Below are 16,507 nucleotides of genomic sequence, written 5' to 3'. Positions count from 1 at the left end.
CAGACAGCGAAAGGCAGATGCAATATGATTTTGCTTATATGTGGAATCTAAAGAACAAAATAAACAAACAAACAAAACAGAAACAAGCTCATAGATACAGAAAACATTTTGGTGGTTGCCAGATAGGAGGGGGTTTGGGGGAGGGTAAAAATGGGGAAGGGATGAAGAAGAATAAATTGGTTGTTACACAGTAGTCATGGGGATGTAGGGTATAGCATAAGAAACATAATAATATTGTAATAACTAAGTATAGTGTCAGATGGGTACTAGATTGATTGGGGTGATAGATGGGACGGGATTTGGAGGGCAGGGTGAAAAAGGTGAAGGCATTAAAAAGTACAACTTGGTAGTTACAAAATAGTCATGGGATGTAACATAAAGCATAGGGAATTATAGTCAATAATATAGTAATAAATATGTATAGTGCCAGGTGGGTACTAGACTAGTCAGGGAGATTTCTTCTTAAATTATATAAATATATAACCACATGTTGTACATGTAAAATTAATATCAAATAGTACTGATTGTTGTCTATAACTGAAAAATTGAAAAAGGGGGAAAAAATGAAGGGGAATAAGAAGTTCAAATTTCCAGGCATAAAACAAACAAGTCATGGGGATGTAATGTACAGCATAGGGTATATATATTCAACAATATTGTGATAACAAGGTACAGAGTCAGATGGTTGCTGGACTTATCATCGTGGTTGCTTCTTTAGGTATATAAACAACTATGGTGTACACCTGAAACTGATACCATATTGCATGGTAGCTACATTTTAATAGAAATCTTTTTTTTTCAAATCTTCACTTCCTTACTCAATTATTTTATATGTATTTAACTTTTCTAATAGTTGTTGATATTTTCTAGATGACTGTGTTTGGGATAGTGTTACCTTGAGAAGATAGATTCAGCCATTGCCATCCAGAACCTTGGTTTTTGTGTCTACATAACACAGTGATGAACTTCAAAATAATGTATATACAGAATCAATTTCTTTAATTTTTCTGCAGAGATCAGAAAACTACATAAGCATCTTATTTTATGAATATTGTGGCCTATATTTATATATATTGTGGCCTATATTTAAGAATATCTGTTTAGAGTAGAGTCATAACATGGAGTTGCTTGATAAAAGCTATATAAACATTTTAAATCTTTGAACAACACTGCCAAATTGGTTTTCACAATTATATTTCTGTCAGCAATACACTGATCTGTGAAAACTGCTTAGGAAGAAAGTACAGAGGATGGGTTAAGTGATAAAGAACAAAGGAGTGCTTCTGTATTGTTAATATCATCTTCCAGGAAATGTGATGGTCACTTTAACATGTATCTCTAATCCTCACCACAGACTTTAAAAGACATATCATTATTGCCATTTTACAAATAAGGAAAGTAAGGCTAAGAAGAGCTTAATAGCTGTTCCCAAAGTCATCATGTAGCTATTAAATGTTGAAGTTAGAATTTGAAGTGAGAGTTCTAAGTCTATAAGACCTTTACTCTTCCACAATACCAAGATTCCTTCTGGCTATCTCTTGCTACATAATAAGTTACTCCAAGATCCAGTGGCTTAAAACAGCCACTATTTTATTATATCTCACAATTTTGTGGGTCAGGAATTTGGTCAGTGCAATTCTTTTTCTTCTCCACATGGTATTACTTGAGACAGTTAACGTGGAAGTGAAGCAGTCACTTCCGAGATAGTTCACTCACACAATTGCAAGATAGTGATGCTATGAGTCAGAAGTTCAGCTACAGCCATCAGTGGAGGTCCTTAGTTCTTTCCTAAATGGGCCTCTGCTCTAGGACAATTGAGTTTTCTCACAGTATGGCAGCTGGGTTTCAAGAGTTAGTATTCCAAGAGACAGAAAGCAGAAGTGTATGATCTCTCGATCCTGAGTCCTACAACTGGCCCAAGAGAATCATTTCTATCATATTCAATTGAATATAATTATTTCAGAAGAGTTCACAGATGCTACTATCTCAAAGAAGAATGTTATTTCCCCTTATAAGACCATTCATATATTCTATTTTTTGCTACCATGTGCATGAATTATTGTGAGAAAAATAAAGACAGTTTCTTAAGATTTTCCTACAAAGTTTCTGTTTATTTCAGAAATAAGTGGTCAGAGAGAATGCTGAATCATGAAAAAGATGCTTATGCAATTTTAGTTTCCTCTCCTTTGCTAGATGTCCTGGCTTTCTCTGTCACCAGCAGGAAGCTGCAATTTGAGGAGTGACAACTCCCTGGATTCAAGACACAGTTTACAGAATGATAGAAGTAGGATAAATACTGCTTCTTCAAGAAAGCACTGCAGAGTAGCATTCTTCAGGAAATAACTACTGAAGAAAGCCCCAGTTTTCCCAATTACAGAATAAAACTGGCCTGGGCTCACCAGTATATTTAATCTAGTTAGAATTCAAATGATATTTCCATTTTGCAAATCCCTGCAGATCTCACTCTAAGCCAACACAGGTGTATCTGGTTCACTGGCAACTATAAGCATTGCTGATATATTTCACTCCCTTAAAATCTTCCCTTCCTCTCACATCAATGTTGACCCTCACACTCATGGCCACCTGAGTTCACTAATATCAGGAATTAACCAAAGCACCACATCGTCCATTTTCCCAGTTTAAGCAAACACAGAAATCCAACATAATTCACATATGTTCACCTAATTTAAAATCCACTCACCTGATCTAAATAATTCTCCCTTGAAGACTCTCCCAGAAATCCAGGCCCCCTGCCCAGTGAAGTCTCGGGGTCCCAACAGTGGGGCCCACTCAAAAGAACAGCCACAGAGTGAATGGATGAGAAGGTATAACATTGGCCTTTATTACAGTACAGTAGAAATTTCCTTCATGAACCTATGAGTGGCAAACACATACAGGATGAGTGAATGAGAGGTATGAGCATATCACACTTTAGATCCAAATCCATAATTTGAGGATTATCTTCTATTCCCAACATGCTCAAAGAAAATATTCTGGATAATATATGTCCATTTAAAAGAATATTCATAGAGGGACTGCTACATCCTGCCCTCTATGTTAAACCATGTAAAAAGATGTGATGAAGTAAACTAAACGTTCTTTGTGGCCAGGAGGTTGCCAGAGCTACAAATGTGGATGTGGATTGGGTTTGGTAGTAAGTATAGTAAGAACACTATGGCGAGCTGACAAGCCAGAGATCAGCCTCAGCTGCCCAGGTTTTGAAAGATTCTATTTATTGCAGATTCTAAACACGTCTCACCTTGCCTACACCTACTCCACTCTGGGACACTAAATAAGATGAAAAGCATCCTTTAGTCCTTCTAGTCTTTGCACAGTATGCTAAAACTTGGTCAAAGCCTAATCAAGTTCTTTCTCCATCACAGAGTTATGGAAGTATGTGCAACGAATATCTTTCCAACAACAACAAATGTGACATAGGGTGTCCTAAATGATGCTGTTTTGAGTACATTATATTTTCTGAAAGATGACTTCTGTGGAGAGCAGTAACTGTTTTATAGTGTAATTTAGAGAAGAATAAAGAGGTAATTCAGGCTTTGTTTTATTTAGCTACAAAATTAAAGCACTGAAACTCATCACTTAATAGATTTCATGTAACGTTATACCTGAATATACACAGAGAGAGGTTCTTTACCACCACTGAATGTTCAAAAAGTAAAAATACATTACAATATATAATAATAGCATGATTCTTCTTCTGATGGAAATGTAAATAATTAATAAAAAAATGAAAACAAAAATACCGATATGTATTATAATTGCATATATCTAATTAAAAAGTAGGGTGGTGTAATGAAATGAGCTCAAAACCATATACCTTTTGACCTAGTAATTCCATGTTTTTAGAATATATCTTTTTCTAAGCCCAAGTTTTCTAGAAAACAAAGCTTGAGGCAAAATATACATATAACGCTTTATCAGGGGTATGATCCCAAGGAAGCTAGACTAGGGAAAAAAGGAAATGAGGCGAGGAAGGAGGAAAAGCAAATACCAAGTAACATATTACAAATTTGGCCATAGAACAGCATTAGCAGAAACCACACCTGGTTGCTCAAATCACAGCACATCTCCTGAGAGGACATATGGAACACTACATCTGGCAAGAGAACAACAAGTGGAAGAAGGGAGAATAATTTATTTACCAGATCCATAATGTAAACTTTGATCGAGTACATCTATATCTACTTACCCAAAAATATATCCAGAGCTTTTTACATGAAAAGTCACAGAATTATACATATATCATAATCTACTTTAATTCAAAAGAGAAAAACTCTACATAAGTTTATATATTCAGAGGGTGCCAAAAAAATATATATACACATTTTAAGAAAGGAAAAATACTATATTAAAATTGTAATATTCAATATATATCGATAACAAAGATAAATACAAATCATGTGTATACATTTTTTTGCCACCCCTGAGATATACAAGCGCGCGCACACACGAGTATGACAATTAAGTTTGCGAACTTGCCAACCCATGCTTACACTGGCAGCACTGTACAAATATCGCAGTAAGGTTTCCTAACCTTGGTACATCTGTGTCTCTGAGCTATGTTTGTGTCAACATATGGCTGTATCTTGCTGAGTGGCATTCATTATTATTGTTGCATGTTTTTCTGTGCCATTGCGAGAATGTCTGAGTTTGAATTAGAGCAATGAACAAACATTAAATTTATTGTTAAACTTGGCAACAGAGAACATGAAATTAGGGACATGTTAGTCCAAGTTTATGGGGATAATGCCATGAAGAAAATGGCAGGGTACAATTGGATTAAAGGTTTTTCTGAGGGGAGAGTACGCATCACTGATGAAGAAAGGTCAGGGCAGCCAGTAAAGAGCAGAACTGACGAAAACATTGCAAAAATTCATCGAATTGTGTGTCAAAATCATTGCCTGACTATGTGAAGCATAGCAGACCAAGTAAACATCAATAGAGAAATAGTTAGGAAAACCTTAACTTAAAATCTTGGCATGAGAAAGGTGTGTGCAAAAATGGTCCTGAAATGAGCTCACCGATGAACAGAAGCAAAAGAGAATCAAAATTTACCAAGACCTTTTGGAGAGAAAGATAACGTTTTGGCCTCTGTTATCAGTGGTGATGAAAGATGGGTGAACCAACACAACCCTGAAACAAAGCGTCAAAGTGCACAATGGAAGTCAGCCAACTCCATGACCAAAAAATTTCTGCCAGTCCAAACCAAGAGTCAAAACGATGTTGCTAACCTTTTTTGATATCAGAGGGATTATTCATTATGAATTTGTACCAATTGGACAAATAGTTAATCATGTTTACTATTTGGAAGTGTTGAAAAGGCTGCATGAAAAAGTTAGATGAAAACGACCTGAACTTTTCACCAACAGTTCATGGCTCTTGCATCACAACAATGCAGCAGCTCACATGGCACTGTCTGTGAGGGAGTTTTTAACCAGTAAACAGATAACTGTATTGGAACATCCTCCCTACTCACCTGATCTAGCCCCCAATGACTTCTTTCTTTACCTGAAGATAAAGGAAACATTGAAAGGAAGATATTTTGATGACATTCATGACATCAAGTATAATATGATGACATCTCTGATGGCCATTCCAGAAAAAAGAGTTCCAAAATTGCTTTGAAGGGTGCCTAGGTACTGGCATTGTGTATAGCTTCCCAAGGGGAGCACTTCAAAGGTGACCATAGTGATATTCAGCAATGAGGTATATAGCACTTTTTCTAGGAAGAGTTCAAGAACTTAGTTGGGACATTATACACCAGTGATAACAGAGCCCAAAACATTATCTTTCCTCTCCAAAAGGTCTTGGTAAACTTTGATTCTCCTTTGCTTCTGTTCATCAGTGAGCTCCTTCAGGACCATTTCTGCACACACCTTTCTCATAGATATATATATATATATATATATATATATATATATATATATATATATATATATATATATATATATATATATATCAGGTGTACCAAAAAATGTAAACACATTTTAAGAGATGTTATCTATGCTCAAGCAGTAGTTTGCCATAATCAGAAGTGTCTGGACGGTGATGGTAACTACTTGAGCAACTATTGTAATTGCTGAAGTCAAATGTTACTTGTATTCATCTTTTGTTGTTGGTATACATTGAGTATTACAATTAATACAGTTTTTTCCTTTCTTAAAATGTGTATACTTTTTTTGTCATAAATAATAAAATGGTTGGTGAGATACACATCAAAATGTTAGTGGCTATAACTAAAGAGAGGAGAAGTGTGGAGGGCCCTCTGCAGGGAGATTTCACTATTATCCTAATTATTCGTGTATAGTTTTAAGTATTTTAAGCTAATAAATAAGTTAAAGAAACAAAGAAGTGAAGAAGGGAGGAGAGAAATATGGAAGAGGGTAGAACATAGGATTGGAATCCAGATTTTGCTACATCTAAATTCTATGGGGGTAACCAACTTTACAGTCGAACTATGTATTTCCTCTTGATGCCTGCCTTTGGATTTCCAGTCTAACACTTACTATTATGGTGGATTTTAAAAGCTTTTGTTTTCGAAAAGTTTAGATGATGTGTTTTAATATTACAATAATATGCATGTTAGAGGGAAATCCCTATTAAGATGAAAAATTTAAACGACTTTTGTTGAAGATTATGGACCAAAAGAATGCTCCCAATAAATCATTATGCAAAGAAGGCCCTGGAGAGCATATGAGTGAGAGTGCCAGACAAATTGAACAGCTCAGTTGAATGTGCTCTCAGGTAGTGAGGGTTAGGGAAGGGAAAGTAAGAAAATGAGCTAATGACTGCAGAGAGGGTGGAAACGTTTATTGAAATAATCTAGGTAAGGCATGTCTTATAAATTCATCCTAAGTGACTGCAATTAAAAACCTACAACTAGCAAAAAAAAAGAAGCTCTGGTCAAGATGGCAGAGTAAGTAAATGCTGAGCTCGTTTCCTCTCATGACCACATCAAAATTAAAACTAAGCTACAGAATAATCATCAAGGAGAATTGCCTGAAGTCTAGCTGAACAGATGTCCTATAACTAAGGATATACAGAAGAAGCCACATCGAGACTGGTGTAAGGGGTAAAGATGTGGAACGTGATTGTTCCACACTCATGTGTGCTGGTTAAAAATCAGAAGGGATATCTCAGCTGTGGAAGTCCCCTTGAGGAGCTACGGATCCCAGGCCTACACTGAGATTCCTAACCCAGGGCTTCAGTGCCAAGAGGAGAAGTCCCCACAACTTCTGGCTGTGAAAAGCAGTGGAGATTGTGGCTGAGTGAGACACACAGTGTCTGGAGTCCCACGCATTCCACTTAAAGGGCCAACACAGACATACTCACTGATGGATTCACTCTCTTTGAGCGCCAGTGCTAGGGCAGCAGAGTGAAAGGTGCCAGGGACATACACAGTGGAACTTCAGGGTGCAGGCTAGAGGGGCAGTTTTATCCCAGAAAGAAGTATTAGCAGAAGCCACTGTTCCTTTGTTGAGCCCTTCCTTCACCCAGTGTACAGATGCAGGTAGGTGTCGTATCTGAGTCTCCATCAATCTAGCCAACACAGTTTGCCTCACCCTGGGGATTCCCTGGGACCCTGTCCCACCCAACTTGCAGGCCCACCCAAGCTGCTGCCAGTGGCTTTTCTATACAAATGGCCTACCTTGGTTCTTGCTGCATACTTTTCTAAAATATCTCAGAGGTTTACAAACCTCAAACAATGGGCAGCTTGTCTCAGCATGCTCCGTCCCTCTTGCTAAGCAGCCACAAGCCTGGTACTAGCAGCAGCCAGCATTGGCTCACAGCTTAGCCTCTCCAAGACACCTCAAAGCCCAGCATGAGTGGCAATAATCTGAATATCACTTTGTAGCTCATAACAAGTGGCCCCGGGCAGAGCACAGGCAGTGACTGTCCTTGGCCTGCAACAAAACCTCTCCCACAAGGCCTCAGAACCAACACACCTGGTGGCCATCTTCAGACCACACCAGAGCACCACTCAACCACTGCATAACCACTATACCTAAAGGGAAGGCTGGGCTGACATCAGAGCTCTGCCAAAGCAAATCCTGCTCTGTAGGGTAAATCCCTGCACAATAGCTCCTCCACTATACTCAGTCCTCACAACCAATCAGACCAAGGGACAATCCTACCCATTTACATGCAAACAGGAAACAAGGCTCAACTACAACAGGAATGCATGCACAACCCACGTAAGATACACACCTGGAGCACCTGGTTCAGGTGAAAAGGAAGGCTATGTCACTGGACTAGACAGGACACCTACTACATAAGGCCACTTTACTAAGACTGGGAAGCATAGCAGCCCTACATAGAAAAAAAACACAGGGAGGCAGCCAAAATAGGGACAAAGATACATGTCCCAAATAGAAGGACAGAACAAAGCTCCAGAAATAGAACTAAACAAACTGGACACAAGAAATCCACCAGTCTCCAAGTTCAAAACACTGGTCATAATGATGCCCAATGACCTCAGGGAGAACTTCAATAAAGAGATAGGAAACATAAAATGGAAACAGAAAACATAAAACAGAACCAGTCAGAAATAAATACAGTCATAGAAATAAAGAATACATTAGAGGGAATCAACAGTAGAGTAGATGAAGCAGAGGATCAAATAATCAATTTAGAAGATAATGCAGCAGAAAACAATCAGAACAGCAAAAAGAAGAAAAGAATCCAAAATAGATAGATAGACAGATGATAGATAGATAGATAGATAGATAGATAGATAGATAGATAGATAGATAGATAGATAGATAGATAGATAGATATAAATAGTATAAGGGACCTCTGGGACCACATCAAGTATACCAACATTTGCATCATAGGGGTACCAGAAGGAGAAGAGAGAGAGCAAGGAATTGAAAAACTATTTGAAGAAATAATGACAGATAACTTCCCTAACCTGGCAAAGGAAATAAACATGCAAGTCCAGGAATTGCAAAGAGTCCCAAACAAGATGAACCCGAACGGGCTGACACCAAGATATATCATAATTAAAATGCCAAAGATAAAAGATTAAGAGAAAATCTTAAACGCAGCAAGAGAAAAGCAGTTAGCTACCTACAAGAGAGCTCCCATGAGACTGTCAGCTGATTTCTCAACAGAAACGTTGCAGGCCAGACAGTGTCGACATCAATATTCAAAGTGATGAAAAGCAAGGACCTACAACCAAGGTTACTCTATCCAGCAAAGCTGTCATTTAGATTCAAAGGACAGATAAAGAGCTTCCCAGACAAGAAAACGCTAAAGGAGTTCATCACCACCAAACCAGCATATCAAGAAACGTTAAACGGACTTCTTGAAGAAGATGATGATGAAGAAGAAAGATAAAAAATATGACTAATAAATGTCAATAACTACATATCTATCAACAATTAGTTTCAATGTAAATGGATTAATTGCTGCAATCAAAAAATAGGATGGCTGAATGGATAAGAAAATAAGACCCTTACATACGCTGCCTATAAAAGACTCACTTCAAACCGAAAGACACACACAGACTGAAAGTAAAGGGATGGAAAAAGATATTTCATGTAAGTGGAAGTGAAAATAAAAAGGTGGGGTAGCAATGCTTATACCAGACAAAATATACTTTAAAACAAAGGGTATAACAAGAGACCAAATGGACCCAGTAATACCACTTTTGGGTATGTATCCAAAGAAACCCAAAACACTGCTTCGAAGGGACATGTGCATCCATGTGTTCATTGCAGCATTATTTGCAATAACCAAAATATGGAGGCAACCTGGGTTTCTATCAATGGATGAATGGATAAAGAAGAAGTGGTACATACATAAAATGGAATATTATTCATCAGATGCAGAAATCTTGCCATCTGCAACAACAGGGATGGACCTAGAGGGTATTATGCTGAGTGGAGTAAGTCAGATGGAGAAAGACAACTGTCATGATTTCACTTATATGTGGAATCCAGAAAACAGGATAAATGAACAAAAATAAAACAGATAAAAACTCATAGATACTTGGTTACTGGATTGGGGTGGGGGATTAGTGAAGGGGGCAGGGGATTAAGAGGTACATATTGATAGTTACAAAACAGTCATGGGGATGCAGCATACAGCATAGGGAATACAGTCAGCAGTGTTATAATAACTATCTACAGTGTCAGATGGGTACTGAATTTATCAGGGTGATCACTTTGAAAGTTATATAAATGTCTAACCACTGTATTGTACACCTGAAACTAATATAATATTGTATGTGAACTATAATTTTTTTAAAACAGATCTATAATCAGCCTCAGCTTAATGGGCAGTGGAGGGAAAAAAGAACTCCCTTGAATAGTGAGGGACTAGTCTCCTTTTTTCCAATGCCTTTTAGCTAGATAAATAAAGGAAATAAGTCTTTCCAACGGATAAATAAAAGATCTTATTCTGACATATCTCAGACTAAATGTGATAATTTCAGTCAATAGTTAATAGTGCCAATATATTCCAAGTTGTTGTTTCATGTGTCTTCAAGTCATTATTTTTTTCAAAGGTCACTCAATTTTAAAGGCAAAATAGACTTTAAAGAATACCTTACAAACTTATTTTTAAAGTGGAAACCAAAACACAGCTACAGACAGTGGTGAAATGCAGTGTCACTCAACTGGGGAGAGAGGGGAACAGAAGAGTTAGATGTGGTCCTAGCTCTTTCCTAATGACCTTGAGGAAGTTGGCTTACCTTCTCTGCAGCTCTGCCACTTCCTCTGTAAAGTGAACTCTTCAAAATATGGTCTACCTCTGAATTCCCTGCCATATCGATACCGTGGTGAATTATTTCACTTAGGGAAATAAGACATCTCTTGAGCTGTAGATAAGTAAGCATACCCTTCTATTTTATCTATGAGATAACTGGGGTCTACAAACATTGAATGACTTGTCTAAACTCTCATAGCAAGGATTTGTATGAAGAGGCTTGAGAAATTGGTGTTTTACAAAAGTGAGTACAGTTTATTAATTTTTAAAATGTTATATGTCTTTGTTTCTTAAACTGAAGTGTAGAAAAGATATTACAAACAAATCACCTGATATCTTATCACCTAACAATAATACAGTAGAAATCTGGGTGAAAATGCATCCCTAAATAACTCTCTCTTTCACTGTGTCTCCAATATCCCTCTCTCCCATTGGTGAGGATCGGTATCAAGCAAAATTTTTATTATACTTTTTTCTTTCCTCCTAAACATACTACTGCTACCCAGAGTGTGAATATCACTGAGATATATGAAGAAAAATGCTACAAATTGAGCCTCTGGAGGGGAAGTTTCAGAGCTCAAACCCTTTTCATTAAGATTGAAAGATACAGAAAGTTATTGGGTTGATCCAGTAAGACCAGCAAGACCACAATAAAGAAATTGCCATAGGGATAGGGAAAAACAAGACCTCTGTGGACACTGCCAGGCATTAGAGTCATAGGGCCTGTGATTGGTGAACCTTGAAACCCACCAAACCTGCCATGCTCTGAGTGGCTGTGGGGGCCCATGTTGAAGGGGTATCCAGAGCTGTGTCAGTGAAAATATTCTCCCCTCCCTCCCTCATCATAGGACCACTTGTGTTTTCTTGAAGGAATCTGCAGAAGGGCCAGGAGCAGTCACCAGCACTAGCGTCTCAGACTTGGTCACCTCACTCAGACTTGATGGGAATGGTAATGTGCTCCAGCTGTGGATCTGATAATGTCAGCCATCCAGGGGGAAAAAAAGGCTGCAACCAAGTCTTTGGCTTGGTAATTGATGATCCTGTCCAAAGGAATCGGTTTGTAGTGGTATCTGTGGTAGTCTCCAGCCTCAAGGGAGCGTGGCTGAGGTCTGGCTCCAACTGTGAGCCAAAAGTAGTCTGAACTGATCCTATGAGTCTGAACGAGAACCTTAGTAAGTTGCTGAGACCGTCAAGGGAGAGGGAGCCCTAGAGACGGGAAAGGACTGATGATTACAGGCAAACCTGACTTGGGCCTCTTAATTTAAGAATTTAAAAGATGTGGCATCTTACTTGGAACCACAAGCTTATAAAATGGGTCATATTGACTGTGTATATGTATATGAGCATACTTTTAAATAAAAAATGGTACCATATTATACATGCCATTGGGCAGCCAACTTTTTCATTCAATTTTATATTTTATGTGTCTTTCTATGTCAACTAATGTAGACTGACATCCTTATTAATGGCTATATAGTATTCTAAAATAAATATATGAGCCATAATTTATTTAACTGTTTCCTTATTAATGGACACAAAATTTGATCTTATTTTCTTTATCAATATTACGAACAATGTTCATTTATTAATGATTATTCAAGAATGGTCATTATTAAATATTTATCTTTTGACCTTTAGCTCATTATTTCTTTAAGACAATTTCCTACAAGTAGAAATGTTTGATCAAAAAGGATTCAAATTTTCTCTTTTTTCAGTGCCTTCTTCCATACTTGTACTCTGCTAACAGTGCATGAAAATGTCCATGTCTCTATATTCTATTTACATATTGCATTACCAATTATTTTATATGCATATCTAATAAATGAGGGGAAAGCTGCTGTTATTTTTATAGAATACATAAAATATTGAACATATTTTCCCTTTTATTGCCCATTTTTATTTATTCTGTTGTGCATTACGTTTATGTCTTTTTTCCTATGGGATATCAATCTTATTCTCAATACTTTATAGGAGTTTTTAAAAAAAATATTTTGGAGATATTGCAAAGACTTTTCCTACATTTTTTTTATTTAGACATTGTTTCATGACACTTTTTCCATATGAAAATTTACCATTTTAAATAGTCAAATCTATCATGTTTTTCTTTTGTGGTTTCTAGCTATTGTGTTACACTTTGTAAGCCCTTCTTCAGCCTCAAAATAACCATAACATCCATATTTTCATCTAGAATTTATACGGTATAATTCTTTTATTTTTTTCTTCTATGAACTTTTTTTTAATTAAAGTTGATTGGGGTGGCAATTGTTAGTAAAGTTACATAGATTTCAGGTGTACAATTCTGTAATACATCATCTATATCTCACATTGTGTATTCACCACCCAGAGTCAATTCTTCTTCCATCACCATATATTTATATATTTGACCCCTTCCATCACCATATAGTTTACCCTCTTCTACAATCCCCCCACTCCTCTTACACTCTGGTAACCACTAACCTATTGTCTATGTCTATGAATTTTTGTTTCTTCATTTGTTTGTCTTATTGTAAGCTATTGATTCATCTAGAATCAATTGTTTTAAGGCCTCAGCTTTTTTCATCATCTAGCCCCTTATTTCAACATTATTTATTGAATAATTAATTATTAAATAATCTATTTTTCTCCACTTACTTAGAATGCTAAATTCCCATATGTTCTTGGAACATTTTCTAGAATCTGTGTTTTATTTCACTTATCTGTCAGCTCATTACTCCCTCAGTACCATGTGTTTTCACTACAAATTGTTTAAATATCTTTTAATATCAATGAGTTATCTGAAAATATTCAAGAAATTTTAACAAGTCCTACTAGAGTCAGAGGTATGAAATGAACCCAGGAAAGTGGAAGACTATTGGCATGAATTGACGTAGAGAACACCCAAGTGAAACCATATGTCCTGATGATCATGTAAACAAAGCCACCCAGAGATAGAGGATTTCTAACTCAGTGAACATGGGGAGGAATCTTAAAGAATACGTTTGGATGTCAATAAATACAGTTGGTGTAAACCAAACTATATGAAGACCCATCAGGCAATTCTCATCAAATCCCTTCCGTAATTTCACATTATCTTTAGATTTCCCATAGGTGTAAAATAAAATTTTATTTTAAGAGCATCATCTTTTTTCTCAAATGCTGCATCAATGTAGCCCTTTCCTAGAACTTCTTATATAAGATCCCTTTTTTTACCCTTCATTCTTCACAGAGAATCTGTGTTTCTGCCTTATATTACAAAGTTCCTGAACCTTCTAAGAACTCAGACACTAAATTTTTAGGACACTTCAACCTACTGAATAAAAAGCATCAGCTGTAAAAGCTACCAACTGCCCCAAGTGTGGAAACATACGTGAGGGAGATTTCTGGAAATAAATAGAGGGAAGTTGAACCTTGAGCAAAGAGTACGAAAGCGGTCCTAGGAAGATGGTCTTGACCTTGAAAAAATGAAAGAACAGGCAGACCTCTCAGTACCTAAGTTAGGAATGGGTTGCACTATACTCAGGTAGAGAAATAAAATCCTCAAGTTTCCAGTAGGAATTTTAGGACCATTCATTCAATCGGTAAATAATTATGCATTGAGAACCAACAGAGTGCCAGGCATTGTTCTATGAAGTGGGGATAGAATAGTGAATAAGACAGGTAAGTTACTTGCTTTAGCAGAGCTTATATATACTGTAGAAGTATGACAATAAATAAACCAACAAATAAAATATCAGATATTGAAGTTTTATAAAGAAATGCGCTAAGATAGTGTGTGTCAGGGAAGACCTCTGAAAGGAGATGGAAGAACTGACATGAACTGAGAACTCAAAGAATTGAAGGAGCATGACCTCCCAAGGTCTAGAATAGGAGTGTTTCAGGAAGAAGGGACAAGGTAGCCAGAACAGTTGGAAAGAATGAGATGGAGATTGGTAGGGGATGAGGTGGTAGAGACAGCAAGAGCCAGACCAGGTGGGGCCTTGCAGAATGATGAGGGGTTGGATTTCATTTTTGGAGGAATGGGAAGCCACTGAATAGTCTGAGCAGGGGATTTAAAGGATTGGATTTACATTTTTAATTGATCTCCTTGGCTATTGACTCGAGAATTGATTCTAGAAGAGAAATACCTAAGATCATTTATTTCAATGACTCAGAAGAGAAATAATGGCAGGTAGGGTTAGACTGCAACTTTCCTCAAGTTGCAGAAAAGTGGACAGACTTTAGGAGGCAAACTTAAAAGACATGCTGATTATTTAGATTTCTAAGTCATTGAGGTCTAGATTCTGGTATTGATCTTAGGTGATTCCTTAATCTACCTGGGCCACAATGGGTTCATTGGTTTTTAATCTGTAGAATAAAAATTGCATAATAACTTTACTTAATATTATTTTACAAAATATAATAAATCATTTGGCAAGAATATTTTGCTCGGTTTTTTTCAGTGTACAACTGTTCTTTTATTTCTTTAAGTATACATATTTTTCCTAAGTGCTCAAATAACCTTTTCAAATAATCAATTTCAAAGATAATTCTTATTCTATATGGACCAGCATACATAAATCCTCAGTTTTTAAAAAACGGATAAAATATCAAAAGCCTCCTTTTGAAGTGATATTTTGCTATATGTAGATACAATTTCAGTAAACAAATTATTTGCTGTTATCACTGACATACCAAATATAAAAGAGAGCTAAAATCCATGCCTCTGTAGGGAGTCTCTTAAGAATGCCATGTGCGTAGGGCAAGTCAGTTGAACAGGAAGAGATCTATGAAAAGTTCAGAGGTATTTCTGAATTTTTAGTTCCATCACGCAAGTCTCTTACACACACACATACACACAATGATAAATTCTATAAACAATAGTTATAAACTAATGATCCCCATCAGATGTAATGTGATATTAAGTAGTATATCAGCCACTTACTGATTCAGATTTGGCATTCTTTTTATTGACTTTAGTGAAAATGATGACACACTTAAAGAGAATATAGACCATTTCCCTATCTCCAAAGACATCAAACACTGAAATTAGCAACATGCAATTTATCTTTGGGCCCTGTATTTCATATCAATGAAGGAGATCCATTATTTTCTTTTAATGGAAGCCACTGCACTACAGAATGAAAAAGTATCATTTCATGGAGAACACACATTCTCCAGGCACCCATTGCTTATTTGTGCTTAAATAAGCCAGGGAACAAGGGAAAGCACTAAACCAGATCACTAAGAGCCAAGACACTGAGAGCCAATTCAAAGAGTAAACTTAATCGTACCTCAACCCCCATGACACACAAAATGCAATATTTTCTGAATATGGAAATTCTTGAAGAGCTTCATGTTTTAAAAAAAATTACCCTAATAAATTTATGCCACCATAAAATCATCTGAGCTCAGCTAAAATGATTTTATGGATTTAGTTAGAGGGCATTATTTTAAAGTTATGCTGGAGGCAAAATGACAGTGGCGAAGGCCATGCATACAAGAAATTATGTTCTGATCTCTTCACATTGATGCTAGTTCTAGTATCTTTTTCTTTTAATGATCACATTCAGATACTAAATCCATTTTCAATTATTTCATTAAGAAAAGAACAAAATCCCATTTCTTGTATATTTTTCCTTTGAGTGCTTTACTCCCCCCCCCCAAAGGCAATAATATTGTAAAATATTTATTCCATTAGTTTTAGGTAATTGAAATGCCAAGAGCTAAGCGCTTAATCTCTGCCGGCAGGGAGAGCTGCCTGCTGTCAGTTTTTATTAAGTCTTTTTCTGGGCTTTTTGCATAGTCAATAACAGTGTCTGAA

The sequence above is a fragment of the Rhinolophus ferrumequinum genome, chromosome 8 (genome assembly GCF_004115265.2).
Source record: "Rhinolophus ferrumequinum isolate MPI-CBG mRhiFer1 chromosome 8, mRhiFer1_v1.p, whole genome shotgun sequence".
Taxonomy (NCBI): domain Eukaryota; kingdom Metazoa; phylum Chordata; class Mammalia; order Chiroptera; family Rhinolophidae; genus Rhinolophus; species Rhinolophus ferrumequinum.
Note: the sequence above shows the minus strand (reverse complement) of the source record.